This window comes from Protopterus annectens, chromosome 12.part0 (assembly GCF_019279795.1).
Source record: "Protopterus annectens isolate FY-2018-M chromosome 12.part0, PAN1.0, whole genome shotgun sequence".
Lineage (NCBI taxonomy): Eukaryota > Metazoa > Chordata > Ceratodontiformes > Protopteridae > Protopterus > Protopterus annectens.
This window is the reverse complement of record NC_056746.1, coordinates 499,154,006-499,169,579: the sequence shown is the minus strand read 5'-3', so window position 1 is coordinate 499,169,579 and position 15,574 is coordinate 499,154,006. Positions and strand designations below refer to the sequence as shown.

The 15,574-nt window shown below is 37.0% G+C and overlaps 1 protein-coding gene across 3 annotated transcripts in view; it reads left to right on the top strand.

Annotated features, from left to right (window-relative positions):
* The first annotated feature begins 6,328 nt into the window (after window positions 1–6,328).
* The window catches only part of OTOA (otoancorin), a 952,220-nt gene continuing 942,974 nt past the window's right edge, over window positions 6,329–15,574 (top strand). For all 3 annotated transcript variants that reach the window (XM_044089617.1, XM_044089616.1, XM_044089618.1), the window contains exon 1: window positions 6,329–6,380. The gene's annotated coding sequence lies outside the window, so the exon portion shown is untranslated. The remainder of the gene's footprint in view (window positions 6,381–15,574) is intronic.

Here is a 15,574-nt window from a genome sequence, read left to right as displayed (position 1 = left end):
TTCCAATTCCCTTGTGTATACTTTATGTCTATCTTTGGGGTCACTAAAATGTGCACACTGCTGCTTCAGGGTTGTGTCTGGACATAAGTACCTATACTGAGAAAGCCTTACCTAATTACAACATGACCAAGGCATCTGGGAGTGAAAGAACTGAATAATGTTACAAAATATTAGAAGAGTTCTTCTTCAAAGTGACATTGTCACCAGTGACTGCCTGAGCTGGGAGGTGCTTAGTACACCTGAAGTTCTACAACAGTAGAGGACAGTCGTTTTTCACTGTCGTGGCAGTAAAGATAACCATTGGAAATGCATGTCTTCACTTCAGTAGAGAAATTTATGAACTCACTACCTGAGCTAATATCTGTCATCTCCTAATTCACTCAGTTTGATGCAATGTGAGTTTATATAATAAAATATCATATTACACAATCAAATAAAATATGTGGATTAGGTTGTAGGCTAGAGATGGGGATTACATAGCCTTGTCTGCCTAGATTTCATCAAGTTGTTTGGTAATGCTAAAGGCAAAAAAAAATATGGATAAGTTTGGTGGCCTAGATAGACACAGATAGTACACATTTTTGGGCATGGATATAAAATGATTATATAAATCAGAACTTCATCAGAAGAATGATTACTGGCTAGTGCTGTTGCAGAAATTCATCAGAAGAATGATTAGTGGCCAGTGATGTCACTGAGAATTATTTTAAGAAGAATACTGTTTTATTGTCTTCACCTGTGACATTGTAGAATGGCTAGAAAGGTGTGCCTATCTGTGGCTGTAGTTAACATACACACCTGACTGGACACTTCTGAAGGTCCAGAAAAGAGAATTCAAACTTGAGGAGTTGTTTAAAGTATATCAGCTAATATTTGGTTTGAAAAGTGCATCATCTTGTATTCATGAACATAAGGATCTGCAAATTTATTTCTTAATTAATTCTGTTTGTTATCCAGGATAGTTTCACTGAGCAAAACTGGCCCTTATCAGGAGAGTAGTTGGGAGAATGCATACATTGAATTAGTATTTAAAGAAATTAACACAGTGTACAGCTACTGAAGTAAAAATCATCAAATATGTTTTGGAAATAAAAGTTATATTAGACAATTATTTATTTTGATACGTACAGTGTTATAAGTACATAAGATGTTACTAAATCTATGTTTGGTTTATAAATTCAATCTGAGGAGCACATATAGCTCTTTGAGGCTGATCTTTGTCTTCCCCGGCCTAGTCCTTTCTTCCATATGTCCCAAATACTTCAGACTCTTCTACAAATCTAGATTTCAGAACTCTTGAACAGTGGATTTTAGTTTTCCTTCCCCCTCTGTGAAGTAATGTTTCTTGATGTTACTGTTCAGTTTTCCACCCTTGACTTGTAATTCATTTGTCTTAATCCCTCAACTGTCTTTCCTTTTCATGTCCATGCTACTATAGTTCCTCTGATGAGATGGTACATTCACAGCATAAGTTTCTGTCATCTCACCTCTACTGTGTGTGGGCCCATTGTACTGTACATGTTCCTCCATGTTCCATGCCCTCAACCATTTTGCAACCCCTTCATTGAACTCTCAACCAACTTAAGGCCCATGTCTCTCAATACAGGCTATGGAATGGATCTCTACATTCCAAATGAGCCTTCACTATTTACATGTAAAATATGAGAAACATGCACATGTAGTTAGAGTTGTATGCCTGTACAGCCGGTGTCCTGACAATAAAAAAGTAAGTCAGTATTCTGCTGGTCTTATCACTGCCCAATCAGACTGCACATCATGATTTATCCTGGCATGTTTAGAGCACAAAGGTCACAAAAAAAGCCCTGAAACAAAAACACAACAGGAGCCTGGTTCAAGTAGTAACCTGGGCAATGGAGGAGACCAAGATCTGGTCAGTTATGAAAGGGAATAATGAGGCTGGGGCTGCTCACCAAAGATGGGAATGGGGTGCATGCCTCAAAGGCACAAACCTAGCAAAGTATCCCAAGGAGACACTGGGGCCCTGCCGGGGTGTGGTAGCTTACAAGGAATGCAGGCCTGTCTCAGGGGTCACATCACTTGAGTGAGCAGGGGATATGTCCTCTCTCTCTCTCTCTGCCCATTGCATCCATGTCACTTAGGCAGTTGTGGAGGCATGCACTGAAGGGAGCTATCAGTGCATAAGAAAAAATACTCGCTGAGGTCATATCTATAATAGTGTGCCCAGCATGGAACCTATGTGTCACTAATGACATAAAAGTAATAAAAATCCTGAGCTAGAAATCCTGGGAAATAATACTGAGGTAACATTAATCTGCATACCTTGGAAAAGACTGCAAAAGGATAAACAAGACAGGAAAGGGGGGAAACGTCTAGAAAAAGAAATTATGTTATTTTGTGAATGAAATAGAAGTGCTAGTGAAAATGGTAGCTCAATCAAATAAGTTATTTATAGCAAAGGTGCTGCCCAATAAATAGTCCCTGAGGGATGCAAGTGTAGAAGTGTGTGCAAGTTAAAATTACATAAGTCAAGGAGGGGAGTCTTACCATAGGAAATAATGTGCCGTGTCACACGTTGTTTATTATAGTCATTAATGGAAAAAAATCAACAGGCTGTGCTTAATAACAATTCTTATCTTTCAACTCATTCTGTCTTGCTACTTCTGGTTACTAGTTATGTGGCATCATCCCACTAAACTGACATAGCTCTGGTCAAAGGTGTGCATGCCCAGTGCATTTACTGACAACATTAGTGAACAGTGCATTTCTTATTTCTTTTTTCCTAAAGTGTCAGTCAGTATATAATTAAAATATTACCAGTAATGTTATTTTCATGTGTTTCTGGGTTGTTTTGTTGCAGGTGAATTAATTTTTTGTACAATTGTGCTGTGTGAATAAGTGTGCATGTGTGTGCACGCGTGCATGTGTGTGTGTCTGAGTGTTGCAGTGAAATGGGCTTTCATTGTGAGGTGTTTGCCTTTTCACCATTATTGTGCAATCATGAAGTTATTCTATTTACATAAGGGGTATGAGAAAAGCAGGGAGCTTAACCCTTATAAAAACATTGTGTTTTGTTTGTAGTTTTGATGAGACCGACATTCAAAACATAGCCAAAATAGCTGTTTTCATAAGTTTGTATTATTAGATCAACAGCTGATATAAATGACAGTCTAAAAACATGAACCTATTATGTAGGATGCCTTTGGCATACAGTGAACTAAATGAATCCTGTTAAAAGTTAGAAGAGTTTTAAGGCATAATTCTGAAATGGCAAATGTTTAATTGATATATATATTGTATCTATTTGGAAGCAGTCTGGTTGATAAATTTATTTAATAAAATTACAGTCATCCATGATGCATGCGTGTCTATATGATTCTGTCAGAGTTTGTAGATGGATGAATGGATGGGTGAAGTAAATCGGAGTGCTTTGTCACGTTCCTGGAGTTTGACTAAGGAAGCTGGCATTTATAGTAGATGGGGTTGCAGGAGGAAGGCATAGCTGCCTATCTGAGTAGTACTGAGTTAGCCATTTTTTCCCTTCTCTGACTTTTTTGTGCCTTTGAGTGTGTTTTTATTGTCATCATTTCAAAGTGGAATTATTTATTTATGGATGCTCTCCAAAGGTTCAAGGTGTACACAAAACAGAAGAAACATCCTTGAGTAATAGGTATTAGGTAAAGTCAGAAAATGAACCAAACTGAACTGATTTCAGTAGTATCACATCACAAAATGAAGTCTTGCACTAGTGAAAGGGCCATAAGTGAATACAAAACTTGAATGTGGAAGATGAACAATCAGGCAATGTATCTCACATAAAACGTGTTAAATTCTATTCTCCTATGGGGCATTTGCTACAATAAAATGACCTCTGTCTCCATGACACCAGTTACTTCAGTTTAGGGATAATGAGGGCCATTTCAAGGTTACTTGGAGAGTGATGGATAAAAAGCAGTACCAGCTGTGGCCAATGCATTGCAAATGTGGTTCTGGCTGCCAGTTATTTTATGTGTACATTAATAACATATCCCAGACTAGAGTTATATAGATATAGAATATCACTGCATGTTGTGTCCCTTCTTGAAAGAGGCAGACTATACCTCTGAAATGATCAGAATTTCACAGAATGTCCTGCGTTTTGCCTCACATTTTTGGTTTGTGCCTTATAGACTTTGTTGTTTTCTGGCAAATGCTGAGGATTGAAATCACTAAATAATGGCAGACATCAGACTTCATATCCTTCAAAAAATGCATGCTTAATGCAAAACCTATTATTTTAGTGACTTTTTAAGCTAATAATAGAAATATTTAAAATGTGCCCATGATTTTAGGTTTTTGTTCTCTTGCTATTTGTGACTTTGTCTAGAGTTCTTGTAGTAGGAGGTTGACAGGTATGAGGTACACAGTGATACTGAATGTCTGTAAAATGTTGCGAAGCCCATGTATGGACATTTAATTAAACCACAGGAATGGGCTTGCAGTGATATTACAGCATGGGTGGTAAAGCAAAGCTACAGGTAAATAAGCAGGGGCAACAGAGACACAGCTCATTTTCAAGTATATATTCAAAGACCATTATTTTGGAAAGGAGATCAGTGGCTACCAGATCCATCCCATCTTCAGCAAGCTTGAGCATATTAGTTTTGAGATGAAATTATGTTACTGAGACACAGTCCTTTGTATAAGAGCCTGAAAATTAAGATTAGTTATAGAAAACAGGAACAAAATTAGAAAAAATGTCTGGAACAGTGGACATTGATTTTTTTAAAGTGATATGCAGTTAACAGACACTATGTAGGTGTGAATAATTTTAATTCAATTTTTGTTTTCCCCTGCCTGACCATCTACCTTTCTCCATACACTTACTGCCCTCTTCTCTGTCTCTCTCCATCATGCTTGACCCCAGTGTTTGGTAGTCAATATAAAAGTTAGTAACCAGTGAGTCATTACTGATATCTAAATCAATTTCCTGCTTTGCTGCATCTACCTCTGTCCCCTGGCATACAGCCAGAACACCAATAAAACAGGGCCTACAACATCAGGATGAGGGGTTTGTGTCCATACATCTAGCCAACACTGTGCTTAACAAGTAGAGGTACAGTGTCTGGCAGTTTACTTTAAGTTCAACACCTGCATGTCTAAAAGGTGGTGCTTATGCACTGGACTTTGTCCCTCCAACAATGAGTAAGCCAGTGTTAGTAAGTATATCCCCTCTCTCTTGAGCCATCTCATCCAGTGCCTTATTGCACTAATCAGACTCTATTTACTGGCTGGATATCCCACATCTTGTTGAATTAAAAGTCAATGAAACTTTTTTGAAAAGTGTATTTTTTTCAAGGGACAAGACCCCCCCCCCTTACACCCCAGTTGCACAAATGAGGGAAATAGGGCTCTGCTGGTGAACAAATCAAAGTCATATTCACTGGCAATGATTTTCTAGGCAGAAACAGGGAGTACAAAATCAGCAAGTTTCATTTGATGTGTCAAATGCCTATCAATTTAAAAATGATGACTAGTAGGTTAGCCTTACTGGGCTTGGCTAAAGGTTTACCTACAAGTCAATGTAGAACTTTGAATTGCATGGAATTTATTTTAAATTCAGTATTTGTGCATGTCAAAAAATTCATTTTCAAATTACTGCATGGATTCATTATATTGTCTTAGTACACAGTATCATTTTTTAAAGGCAGGTGGCATATAAATATTTCTAGAGCTAAGCTCAGTATGCCCACATGAAAAAGGACAGTGAACAGAAAAAAAAAAAAAATATATATATATATATATATATATATATATATATATATATATATATATATATTTAAAGGTGGTATATGAAGCATTGACTAATATTGTTTTGCTTCACTTTATACACAAGCTCAGTTTGGTCCATTAGTATAAGATCTTACAAGCATATCAGACTCTCTTTTCTATAACAGCATCTTTTTTTTTTTTTTTTATCAGAATTTCCTCTGGCAAACAATTCATTACATGAGGACCAATTGCTTTAAATGCCAGACTCACTTATTTGTATGTTTGGGAACAACAGTACATTTCACTCTGAAGTTTCTGCTGTGTTGTACTTTTGGGTGACTGCGATATCCTTTACGGAATTCAAGCTTTTGTACGTTCAGTGATGTGACTTTCAGTTGTACAGGCTAACCACGGTTCCAATTACTGTTACAAATGCATCAGTAAATGAAGGTCTGTGTTGAACATCCCAAAGAACAGATATTAGTAAGAGAACTTTTGGCAGAATTCTACTGCTGCCAATAAAGACTTGAGGACACTTGATATCACTGGAGCGTCACTGACCTCATTTTAAGCCTGAGATAAAACTCTTTCCTGAGAGCAGTTATTCAGTATAAATAGCTGGCATTAAAGACGTCTTCATTTTAATACAGGTAACCACTTTCACTCTGTTTTTTTATATAAAATGCAAATATCTACATATTAATTCATGTAAATTAAGTTAGTATGATAAAAAGCAACTGACTTCACTTTTTTTGTACGTGCTGAATAGAGTCGATCTTCATCTTCACTTATCAATTTATATTACTAAACTAATTATGTTGTCACTTAGATGCTCAATTCTAAAAGACTATTTTTCAATCCAAATCTCTGTACTGCATTTGTTGGCATTTTTATTAATTTTGCTACAAGAGGTAGAACGTATTTAAAATAAAATGAGTTGTACATGGCTTTAAACAATGGTGAGACAGAAATAAATCATTTTTCATTTTTGTAGGTAATTGATATCATTTCTTTGTGCAGGGTACTGTGCAACTTTCTTCGAACTAGTTTATTTGAACTTGCAGCTTTTGTTTATTTTAAAATCTAAATCTCACATATATTTGTCAAACTTAACATTAACAATGACATTTGTGGCATTCAGCATTTATTGTGCTGACACTAAAAGAAATTTTATTTTAACAAAACTGTAAAGCTTAACATGTTATATTTTAAAAATAAATAGTATTGATTCTGTTACATCTATTTAAGGATTATTTTTTAAGGAAATGTATAGGCTTCATATTACAGCTACATTTATCATTTGCTGAATGGGCGTGTGTTATCTGTATATCCTTGCATAGTATCTGATTATTTGTATATTTTCTGGAAATGTACTGTATATTTTCCACTGTGCTAGTTACAATTATTATTCTGATAATGTAATTAAAAGGCGGAGTAAATTAAGTAATAAGACTATCAACATCAGGAAGGGAATTAATTGCTGAAGTCTTAGAAGCTTCGGTTCACATAGTCATGGGTAGAGAAAGCATTAAATAATCCTGTTATTAATGATAATGCCAAAGTTTCTATGTTGTTCCGACTGTGATTCCTAAATGAGGGCCCAACTTTGATTATGGCTTTGTCATGGTGTAGGCTGATAGTTTCAGTGCAGATAATAAATAAACAATAATCCATGATGGGAAATCAGTGACACATACTTTCACAGTTGACACAATTCATTCATGCAAGCTTATTTTAATTTCTGAATAGCTAAGTTACTGTTTTAAAGTATAAATAGAAAACTGTATTAAATGTGGGTCAGGTCCAAACTCAATAAAAATCAGTGTGAATTATTTAATTACACAATGACAAAAGCACAAAGAAATGTGGTAAAAGTCATTAATACTTTTACTTAAAATGAAGCAGTACCCCCAAAGAAAGTAGTTGCTACTGACATAGAATAAATGTTGGTAAAAGACATCACAGAACTTGACTTTTTAAATATTTTGTCTCATGGACTATTTTGTTTATTGTAGTAGTTTGCAAGCCAGTCATTTATGCATTTCTTTTTTATTATGAACTCAAGGGCGTACCTAAATCTTCTAGAAGTTTGCATACCTATAATTTCTGCAATTGTTTTTATTTCACTGGATAAATTGATGAGTTCAGCCTTGCCTCATTCTGCTATATTAACATTTGTGAGTGCTTCTATTTATAGGTTTTGTCTGTAGTGGGTTACCGGTTTATGCTTATCTTCATTCAGTGTCCAGTCAAGGGCAGGCTAGGAGGCAAGTGACATTTTAAAAGCTGAAATATTTTCACTCATTTTGCAGGACAAAACATACTCATGACCAGTTGAAAGGATAGAATGTCACTTTTTGGCAAAATAGAAGCTTATTCTTGTAGCATTTGAGTTGCTTATGCTAGTTCCTATTACATTTAGGTGTTTTAGATAAAAAAACAAGTTTCAATGTAACTATTAATAAATCTTAGGAAATACTTTTGTCCTAAAATCTCAGGACATTTTTTGCAGGACACAACTACCCAAAGAGGGACTGTCCCTCACAAAGTGGGATAGGTGGTAACCCTGTGTAGTACTTAATTTTTTCTGTTAGTATCCCAGGCCAGTTTAAGTATTTTATGTGTATTTTACTTGGTGAGTTGAACTTGATTCCTGCTACCTGTTTGAATGTCAGGGTTTAAGAATGTTTCAACTTACAAAATTAAGTTGTACTGGCTTACTGTTTATACTTACCTTCATTCATAGATAAGTATGTAAAAGGTGGCAGACGGCTGAGCTACACATCTGCGCATTTCATGGTATTTGCATATTTATGAAGGGGGCGGGGCTGCTTGGGAAAGTGTAACAGCAGTGAAGCTGGGATATTACTCTATAACAAATGCAGAGTTATTATGATATGGTTCTGAAAGCTGGGTAAAAGAAGAAGAGCATGTTTTTTTTAAAAAAGAATGCAGTAAAGGAAGAATTTTGAAATCTTAAGAGTGGCATAAAATGTTCAGGGAGCACTGCTCAAAATATTATATGATTAGCTGAGATTTTTTTCTGGTTATTTCATGCAGTTTAGTAAGCAGTAGTCCTGCAAAACAAACAAACCAAAAAAAAAAGATTTTTATATTCAGCAAAACATCAGATATGATACAATGCTAGAAATGTGTCGCTTTTCAGGCCTCCTTAAGAGTCCTATGATGAGTTTCAGTATATGTATATGAATATGTCTATTCTGATGGGGAGCTGTATAAAGCACCCAAAATATTAAACATAATAGTATGAGGTCATGATAGGTATGGCAGTGAGGGGAGCTGGCTGAATATTAAATGGAATAATAACAGGGCATGAGAGGTATAACTGTGAGAGGGATTGTCTGAATATAATAATATCAGGGAGTGGCAGGTGTCACTGTGGCAGATACTGCCTGAATATTAAATAGAATAATAACAGGGCATAGAGGTATAACAGTGAGAGGGATTGTCTGAATATAATAATATCAGGGCGTGGCAGGTGTCACTGTGGCAGATACTGCCTGAATATTAAATAGAATAATAACAGGGCATGAGCGGTATAACAGTGAGAGGGATTGTCTGAATATAATAATATCAGGGAGTGGCAGGTGTCACTGTGGCAGATGCTGCCTGAATATTAAATAGAATAATAACAGGGCATGAGCGGTATAACAGTGAGAGGGATTGTATGAATATAATAATATCAGGGAGTGGCAGGTGTCACTGTGGCAGATGCTGCCTGAATATTAAATAGAATAATAACAGGGCATGAGCGGTATAACAGTGAGAGGGATTGTCTGAATATAATAATATCAGGGAGTGGCAGGTGTCACTGTGGCAGATGCTGCCTGAATATTAAATAGAATAATAACAGGGCATGAGCGGTATAACAGTGAGAGGGATTGTCTGAATATAATAATATCAGGGCGTGGCAGGTATCACTGTGCAGATGCTGCCTGAATATTAAATACAATAATAACAGGGCATGAGCGGTATAACAGTGAGAGGGACTGTCTGAATATAATAATATCAGGGCATGGCAGGTGTCACTGTGGCAGATACTGCCTGAATATTAAATAGAATAATAACAGGGCATGAGCGGTATAACAGTGAGAGGGATTGTCTGAATATAATAATATCAGGGAGTGGCAGGTGTCACTGTGGCAGATACTGCCTGAATATTAATTATAACAATAACAAAACATGCCCAGTGTAACAGTATCAGGTACTGTTTGAATATTACATATAAGAATATCAGAACATAAGGGGTAGCAGTGGGAGTGTCTATCAGACTGTAATAATATCAGTGGCAGGTCCCGCAGTGGCAGAGACTATTTGAATATTAACCATAATAATAATAATGATGACAATGATAACAGCAATAATAGAACATAGCAGGTGCATGTTTTGCAGAGACTGTCTCAAAAGTGTCCATAATATCAGTAATAGACCATAGTAAGTGTAGTGTGGCAAAGACCGAATATTAACAATAATAATAATAATAATAATAATAATAACAGAAATACAGGTGTAGCTGTAGGAGGAACTGTTTGAATATTAACTATAATAATATCAGAGCATGGAGTTGTAGCAGTATAAGGGGTTGTTTTAATATTAAATATAATAATAAGGCAGTGAAGGTGTACTTATGAAATAGCTGAATATTAACTGGAATAATAATAAGACTGTATGTCAGGTGTAGTATTGAAGGCACTGTTTGAATATTACAGAGAATAAAATCATGGCATGGTAAGTATAGCAGTAAAATGTACTGAATGAATATTAACTATAATAATATCAGGGCATGGCAGGGTGTAGCAGTTAGTGGGACTGTCTAAATACTAAATATAATAATAGAGTATAGCAGGTGTAGATGTGGGAGGGACTGTCTGAATATTAAATATAAATATCAAGGCATGACGTTTAGTAATGGATATACCAATAGGGTGAACTATCTGTTAGAATATTAAATACAATAATAGCAGGGCATGGTTGATGCAGAGATGTATAGAAGGACAGTCTGAATATTTATGTCTGATGTGTGTGCATTTATGAGTGTGTGTGTGTGTGTGTGTGTGTGTGTGTGTGTGTGTGTGTGTGTGTGTGTGTGTGTGTGTGTGTATACGTGTGTATTTATTTATATCTGTACCAGTCTATCTATAACTATATATGGGTCAGCTGCAAGTGGTTCGTTCCCAGGCACTCATAGACTACTATCCTGAAGCCAGGGACTCAAGCGTTTTGTAGCTCACATGGACTACCACTCGCATTCAAACTCGAATATGAGTTTGGGTAAGATATGGCAGCTGTGCGGTGACAGTGGAACTGACACACCTTTCAAACACATTCTTTGAGTTTGGCAACATAAGTGTGGCAACCATGTGGAGGGAGGAGGAGGAGGAAGGATAGGAGTGTAGATTGTGGTTTCTGGCTGAGATCAGGAGGGGAGTTTACATTTAGGGTGCAGGAGTTTGGAATTTTATGATCAGGGTGCAGGAGGGGAGTTTAGGGTTAGTGGGAGAGTGAAGTTTTAGATTTAGGGGTGATCAGACATTTTAGGGTTAGGGAAGGGAGCTTTTAGGTTGGGAAGTGAGCAGGGAATTTAAGTTTAGGGAGTGAGAGGGGAGTTTGAGGTTAGGCAGAAATTGGGAACTTTAGGTTTAGGAAATGAGAGGGGAGCTTTGAGAATAGGCAGAGACTGGGAAGTTTAGATTTAGGGAATGAGAGGGGATTTTTGAGTTTAGGTAGAGGTTGGGAGTTTTAGGTTTAAGGAATGAGAGGGGAGTTTTGAGTTTAGGCAGAGGTTGGGAGTTTTAGGTTTAGGGAATGAGAGGCGAGTTTTGAGGTTAGACAGAGGTTGAGAACTTTAGGTTTAGGGAGTTGGAGGGGATTTTTGGTGTTCAGATGTAAGGAGTCAGGTTAGGGTTATGTACGGGTTGGAGTTTTAGGGTTACAATTAGGGTTCTAGTAGACTGTGCAGATTAGTAGAGTCTAGTTGTTAGAAGGTTACGTAACTAAATAGAAGTGGGTTAATGGAATTTTGGGCATTTGACAATTTGAACAAGAAGCAACAAGCAAGTCTGTTACTAGCTACTAGCTTGCAAGCACTTGCATTAGACCTAGTATTAAAATAAGGCAGCAGTACTAGCCTACAAGCACTTCCAGTAGACCTAGTATTAAAACAAGGCAGCAGTACTAGCCTACAAGCACTTGCAGTAGACCTAGTATTAATACAAGGCAGCAGTACTAGCCTACAAGCACTTCCAGTAGACCTAGTATTAAAACAAGGCAGCAGAAGCATTTTGTTCTCAAAATATTGGAGTTTTGTTAAAACAGAAGGCAAAATAGTAGTTTACTGTTCTTCAAGACTTGAAACAAAAACAGAAATAAAACCAAAACTCTATAGTGTCTCATAGCAATTACATTTTAGTTACTAAATATATTTCAGGCTGCTTCTTCCTAGCTGGATTATTCACAGGTTCATAGGTTCATAGATTAGTTCAACTGAGCATTTGTAGATTTCCTCAGTCTCCTCCATGTCATCTCTTCTCTTTTATGGCACACATCCCAGAACCACTGTTTCAGAGTTAAACCCCACAACTTAAAGTGAGAAGCCAACTTCTCTGATCTTCAGGGCCACAGCCCTCATTTTTACGCATTAAACTAACAAGGGAATTCATTGAAACCAACACTTTTTAAAGGTCCTTTTCTACCTAATGAAGTCATTTTCCCTTAAAGAATATTTTCTCTATGGTAATAGCTACAACATTATTTACAAGATATAATTTTAACGTATCATATGAGAATACTATTTTCAACATTATTTGCACAACATCAATTATGACACATCCTAGGTGGCAAGGCCCCGCATCCCTTATCCCGACACATTGCACATATTCCAAAGAAGAATCCCACAACAGTGGAAAAAAGGGAAAACCACCTAAACTACAATGTCCAATGATCTTGCAGTATAATTTCTTGTATGTACTCATCTTGCAGACATATTAAAGTATATATATATATATATATATATATATATATATATATATATATATACCTCGGTGGTGGTGCTGCGGTAGCATTGTCGCCTCACAGTAAGACGCTGTCCGGTTCAATTCTCAGCTAGAGCATCTTCTGCGTGAAGATATGCGTGAATGGGCAGACCTTTGTTGAAGGTTGTGTGTCAGGGCTGGTAACTCAACACTTAACACTCAACTACCAATCATTAGCAGACCGGAGTTCTGCTGTGGCGACCCCTACCCGGGAAAAGCCGAAAGACGCAAATACACACACACACACACACACACACGCACACACACACTTTGACAACTTTGCTGTCTGGCAGTCTGTCTCCCTCTCATACACACACACACACACACACACACACACACACACACACACACACCTATCAACAAACCCTCACAAACACAGCCAGCACAACTAGCATCTGTCGTAGTCTCCTGCCACATGGTCTACAAAACAGGAAATGACCATTCCTGTTTCCATAAAAGCAGTGTTCAAGAAATTAGCATGCAACCTATATATATATATATATATATATATATATATATATATAGCAGTTAGTATATTTAAGTAGGGGGGGGGGGGTGCAGGGAGGCTTGCCCTCCTGCTTGTATGTAGTGTAGGTTTGTGTGTTTGTGTGTGGGGGAAGGTGTGTGTATGTGTGTGGTGTATAGTTAGTGTAGGATTCGCGATTTTAAAATTCGTGCTTCTGGGGTTTCGGGATTGTAAGGTTTCGGCTTTATGATTTTGAAATTCTGAAATTCGATATTGCATTTCGGGATTATAAAGTGAACCTATATATATATTTAAATGTGCGTGTACCTATCTTAATTAAAAGTAGTCTGAAGGAAGTTCTTTTATTTTTATTTTTATATTTTATTGAAACCAAATGCTATATTAACTTTGACATATTCAACAGCATTCTCTCCACTGAAGCAAAACATATTTATTATATGTAACTTTTTCTGAAAACATCTGAGGAAAAGAAACACATACAAATATTACATTAATGAAAGAAGCAATGAAATATACAAAAGCAAATATAGCATTTTGCCTAACACCTCAGAAGTAAATTTAATCCAAACGGTATTTACAGCAATATACGTTATCGAGAATCATTAGAATTTAACAATTTGTTTCAAATCTGCCTTTCTTTTTGTTTCTGCTTGCCTCATTTTTTGTCCCACACATACCCTTCCTAGTTATCTGTCAGCAACCTTCAAGTACGTCTCTTATGATTTAATGCTCTGAGGTCCATGTCTTCTAATTTATTTATTTATTTATGCATTTGTTTATCAGGGTACAGTACTGATCCAAATGGACCATTTTCAGGTTCAGCCCCTGGTTCACTATCAGAAAAACTATGTAAGCTAATATAACAAACTGGTTATGTAGTAATTTCCATTAAGAAAGTAGTAATACAATTAAAGAGAGGCGTTTCTGTAAGTAAAAAAGCCTGGCATAGCCATTTGGTGACCATGCAGGATATAAACACCTTAGACTGACTACAGCAACTGCTGGCTGTGTAACATTTCAGGTACATCAGGTATGCAACTATGTCAGGATATCCACATAAATATGTTGGCTTTGTAGGATATATCTTGCATGAAAACATTTCATGTACATGTCAGAGGGACACAGTTTTGGCACAGGAGTGCTCAATATCATCACATGTTACAGGTGTCCTCTGTCATGTGGGCAGCACTAATGAATAATCAGCAGATGTGTCTCAGAATTAGCTAAGCACAGTACAAAGCTATCAACTCCAGTATTCATATGCTCATAAGTTCATGGGTAAGTACTAAGTTAGCTGCCCTTGTGCGTCATTTTAAGCCTAGTCAGTTTCCCTTTTTGTTCTCAAAATAACCTATCCCATTTGGTTGTAGATAGGCCTTAACCATCCCATGGTCAATAATTATATATTATGCTTAATGAGACTAACGGGGAGCATAGCACAGATAATTTGAGGAGACCCATGCATGCAATAAAGCATTTAGGAGTTGCCTCTGTCCACTTTACAGGGAGCAGTCCTGGGTTGGATTTTCTGTGAACTTTTTAACATTTTTTTTTTAATTTCTGTGAATTTCTTTGCTGTAGTAAATTACATATGTGAAAGCTGGAGGTCAGGATGCAGACTCTGATTATATTTATGATGGCACATACCGCTGCCATGTCCACATTTATGTGGTGGGTGAATTGTCAGTTCCACAATCTCTCACTCACTGTCAGTGTTGTCTGAGGTTAAAAGAGCATATATACAAGGGGTGGGTACCTAGCAGGGGTTATCAAAGGGTACACAGTCCTTAGCTGCATCTGGATGTGTAGCACACCTTGCCATGGTTTCCCGTGGAAGACCACATCTCTTACCCTTCATCAGTAGTACACCTCCTGAACAAACCTCCTTTAGGCAACAGCCCTACATTTACACACCATCTGTTTCAGAAAAATATCAGTATTTTTTGTAAAATCTGCAGAGTCACCACAAGTCATGATCATGTAATGGCATCCAAACACACTGCAGGAAGAGCTTGTGTATATCTCAAGAAAACCTTTGAACTCCTGCCTCCACATCATGTCACATATTTGGATCCCCATCCCATTGTAAGAAGAAATTGTCTGTGCCATATATACAGTGTGTGTGTGTAGAGAAATGTGTCATTGTGTCCCTAAACACCTTTATGTGTGATGATGCCTGCATCTTTCAGCACCCTCCCTCCTGTGTTATACTTGTGGATATGTCTGATTCACTATGACCTGACTATGTACTGACCAGCTTAGCCTGATATTTTCACTGCATGCATCATATTTCATCTGTCTGAAA